The 4,562-nt window shown below is 51.6% G+C and overlaps 1 protein-coding gene across 3 annotated transcripts in view; it reads left to right on the top strand.

The window, feature by feature from the left end:
• The window catches only part of PTK2B (protein tyrosine kinase 2 beta), a 136,144-nt gene continuing 131,582 nt past the window's right edge, over window positions 1-4,562 (top strand). For all 3 annotated transcript variants that reach the window (XM_005866652.2, XM_005866651.2, XM_014540082.1), the window contains exon 1: window positions 1-57. The gene's annotated coding sequence lies outside the window, so the exon portion shown is untranslated. The remainder of the gene's footprint in view (window positions 58-4,562) is intronic.

The raw sequence follows: 4,562 nt of genomic DNA, 5'->3' as shown, positions 1-4,562 counted from the left end.
TGAGTCCCCTCCCGCGATCCGGGCTGAGCACCAGCCAGAAGTTGGCGGCTGGACGAGGTAGAAGGGATGGAGGGGGTGCTCCGGAGATTGTGGGAACCTGAACGGGACCGCGTTCCTGGTGAAGCAGCCTGGGACCCAGCAGGCGGAGGCGGGGTGCGGTGTCCTCCGGGCTCGCTGGCCTTCCGCCTGGGGGGAGGGAGTCGACGTTTGCAGTTAATCTGAGACTAAAGGGTGTTTCTCCCTGTTTGTCCTCAAGCAGGGCAGGCTGGGGGCCATGCCCAGGGGGCACAGAGAGGCCACCTGCCTCTAAAGGTCAGATCAGAGAGCAACAAGCAGGGCTTTTCAGAATCCCATCCCGCCTCTGAGCTGCTCCCTGTGCCCTGCGCTCACCCCTCGCCCCATGCCCTGCACCCCCCACCCTGGTCAGGCTCCCAGGCACCCCATTGTGCCTGCATCCACTTCTTGCCCCTTGAGAGACCATCTTCTGAACAAGCCCTGACTGGAAGCCAGCAGGGGTCTGCGTGGGGGGAGAGGCAGAGCTGTGGCGTGTGTGTGTGTGTGTGTGTGTGTGTGTGTGTGTGTGTGTGCTGGAGACTGAAGTTAACAGCAGCCGCCACACGGGTTCTTTGTGAAACTACCTTCCGAATGCCGCGGAAGGGTTAAATTCTGTGCTGCCTTCCCCTGTCAGGCTGTGCGTGGGCAAAGCCTTGGGTGGGTGAACAGGGACCATATGGGTGATGTTCTGAGCCCACCGAGCCCCACCACCTGCCCTAACCCTCAGCCATCTGACACTGGCATCTCCCCACACCCCAAACTTGGAGCTCGATCCACTTAGACTCCTTTCAAGGGTCAGGAGAGAAGGGGAGCAGGAGTGTGGACACGGAGGGGGCATTCGAAGGAGGGTTGTCATTCAGAGGAGGAAGAGCTTGCCACTGAGCTGCCGTGGGACGGGATGTGAGCCGACTGGGGTGGTTGGTATGGCATGATCGGCTAGGGTCAGGAGGAGGCCTCTCCGTGGCAGGGCCGTGGCTACTCTCTCCTCACCTTAGTCCAGGCCAAGAAATTCTGTTGTGGACTTAAGCCCAGCCTTTCACAACTCCTCCAGGGGCAGGGAGAAGAGGAGGCAGAGATGAAAAAGTCAGTCAAAATGGAAGGGAGGAAGGAAATAGTCAAATTCAAGAGACTCGGCTCGGGCAAGATATTTTGCATTCATTCATTCATCATTCATTCATTCATTTGATAAGCATTTACTGACTTCCTACCTGAGTCTAGGTTGGGTGTGGGGAGACAAAAGTACGTATGACCCAGCTCCTGCTCCCCAGAGCAGTGTGGGGAATGGTGGGGGCCTGGATGGGATTGGGCAGGGTGCTAACTAACTCAGTGCTGGAGGGTTAAGGAAGGAGGTGGTAAGGGGTGCACCCCAGGAAGGCTTCCTGGCAGAAATGACACTAAGTGTAGACCTCAAGGATCAATAGGAATGAGCCAGGGAGAGGAAGAGGGGGAAGAACAGGCACAGAGCACAGCAAGTGCTGAGGCCGTAGGCCAGAAGCAGCATGACGCATCCAAGGAAACTGAAAGTAGCTCAGAGTGTTCAGCGCGTGGAGAGAGCAGGGGAGAGGTGAAGCAGGAGAGGTAAGTGGAGACAGCTCCAGAAAGGCTGCTCAGGCTGCCATGGCAACTCCTAGTGTTGGAGCAACACTAGGGACCTGAAGCCAGGCGTGAGACTTCCCTGCATGCCTTCCGGGTGGGGTGGCCAGATTTAGCAAATACCAGTAAAAATACAGGACACTCAGATTTGCATTTCAGATAAGCAACGGATATTATTCAGCTATAAGTCTGTCCCATGCAATATTCGGATGTACTTATACTTAGAGATCATTGGTTGTTTATCTGAAACTCAAGTTGAACTGGGCGACTGATATTTTACTGGGCAACTCTTCCCTAGGAGAAAGCTGAGGGCGCTACTATGTTGGGAAGCGAAGGATGAGAATTGCCCAGGGGCCAGGGAACAGTCTCAGGACAGACTTACCTTGTAACCAACCCTCCTGGATCCCAGTCTGGGGCTTCTCCACGGACTGACAATGTTATTTCTTAAAAATAAACAACAAAAAAAATAGTATTAATTCCTTGGTCAGTTTGTTCATCTCCACAGCTGAAGGATGATGGCACCTCAGAAAGACATTGGGCTTTGGATTGGACCCGGGCTCAAATCCCAGCCTGGCCAACTTGCCTGCTGTGAGGCCTCATAGAACCACTTAGCTTCTCTGAGCCCAGAATCTCTTTTCTGAAATGAGCACAAGAATATCTATCTGTTTGTCCGGGTTGTTGGGAGGCTCCGTCTATAGATTGCCTAGTAAGTGCACAAGAAAAAGTGGTAGATATTAATTTCTGTAACACCTTCTCATGGTCGCCAAAGGGACATCTTCTAAGTGTGTGGGGCTCATTTATTTCCATTTATATTTATCGGGCACTCAGAGGTCCCCGGGGGAATACGTGGTGAGGGTCCTGATTCCAGTGAGAGAGTGGGTTAGCTCCTGTGCGGACAGGGAGAACCTGAGCCACTTTTTCAGCCCTGCTATTCCCTTCCCACAACGTCGGCTCCATGGGGAAGAGATATCCAGCCCCTCCTGTTGAAGGGCAGTGAGGGGGGTGAGGAGAGGGAGCAGCTCAAAGTAGAATTAACTGAAGGGAAATGTGAATGAATGAATTGAAAGAGAGAACCAACATAATACACCTAGGACAGTGCCTGGCATGGACAAATGAGTCATAAAATTTGGCTGTCATAATTTTCACTTTTATACTGAGTACCTTAGGAAAATAGAGCTCAGGGTTGGATGAAGTAAGAGTCCTTTTGTGAACCACTTTTTGACTTTAATGGGAGCATTTGTAAAAGCAAATTAGGGGCCTCCTAAAAGAGAGCCCAGAAGGAGTAAGAATTTGGTAAGAGCCCTGGCCGGTTTGGCTCAGTGGATAGAGCGTCAGCCTGTGGACTGGAGGGTCCCAGGTTCGATTCCTGTCAGGGACATACTCTCAGGAGGCAGACAATCAATGATTCTCTCTCATCATTGATGTTTCTATCTCTCTCTCCCTCTTCCTTCCTCTCTGAAATCAATAAAAATATATTTTTTTAAAAAGAATTTTTTAAGAGAAAAAGGAAATGGAAAATGTTTTTCCCTTGTGGGAACCACTGGGTTAAAAATGGTCCCTCTTTCTAAATCTCTCCACCCTCAGCCCAGTGATAAGTATTTTGTCTTTAGAGCAGCATTTGCCAAACAGTGTTCAGAGGAACTCTATGCCATGGAGATTGTTATAGATGTTCCATGGGTGAGACATTCCCAGTGAGCCCTCTCGGTGATTTATCATCCTTATTTGCACCATCAAGATTATGCTAAGTCCTGCAGAGAAGATGCCTATATCACTGGGCTTGCTAGCATTCCTTAGATTAGACTATATAACCCTTGCAGGGGCATGGGGGGAGGGGACACCGTTAGGGCATGAAGGCCAGTATCATTCCACATCTAGTGACTGTTGATGTGGGTCCAGTTCTGGGACCAAGCGGGCCTTTCAGGGGACATGATTCATCCCCAAACTCTGCCCAGGATGGACCTGGGCTCAGCAGTGTCCAATTTACAGGAGATGCTCAGAGACTGAGCGCTTGATTGTCATTGTCCCAGCCTCATACATACTCCACGAACACCAACACCTACCCCCGTCAGCCTTAATCTTCCTCCTGCAGCTCATGTCCCTTCCCATTGTTCAGAAGACCCCGGGAAAAGCATGTCTCTTAGCCTGTAGTCCTCCACGGTGATAGCAGCAGCTCCATGTGCCCTGAATACTGCGAAACAAACACAGTTGATGGGGAGGCAGTGAGGAGAAAGGGCATAGCTGGGGTGGACCCCAAGTCATCGGCCTCCCAGCTCCTAGTTCCTCCTGCTCAGGAGTTATGGGCTCCAGAAGAATGGAGCTCTGAGGTGGTCACACAGGTGGGGCTGGAGGTATGGTAATTAAGAGAAGTTGTTGGCTTGGTGATCTAGTTTCTCTTAGACACGGCTTCAGGGCTACAGCAAAGGGGGAGGAGCAAGGAGAGTGGCCACCGTCTCTGCATCAGGAGCATGGCTGGTGGTCCCGTGGTCCAGTGTCCACACTGGGTCAGTCCTCTGGGTTCCAGCTCCAGCTACAGACTCGTTGCGTCCCTGAGCCCGTCTTCCTCACCTGTGAGACAGAGATGCTAACAGGGCTTTGCATGAGGATGCAGTGGGATAGTCAAGTTCAAAATGTGAACGGCCACGAAAGCATGGGCAGGGTCTAACAGAACTGACAGTAGCCACTGTCCTGAGCGGGATCAGTGAAAACCCCTGGGGTGGGGACATCTGGGGGAGGAGGAGCCAGGAAGTCAGAGGCCAGTGTGCCAGACACTGGCCAACTCCTACAGACTATGTCAGTATTGTACCATCCTAGCTGGCCATATGCCACAGCTTAAAAGTAGCCTTGGCTGTACATAAAATATTCAGTCCTTTAACAGGCAACACACAGTAGGCATTCATTATATATATATATATTTT

This window comes from Myotis brandtii, unplaced genomic scaffold (genome assembly GCF_000412655.1).
Source record: "Myotis brandtii unplaced genomic scaffold, ASM41265v1 scaffold236, whole genome shotgun sequence".
Lineage (NCBI taxonomy): Eukaryota > Metazoa > Chordata > Mammalia > Chiroptera > Vespertilionidae > Myotis > Myotis brandtii.
This window is presented reverse-complemented; position numbering and strand designations above follow the sequence as displayed.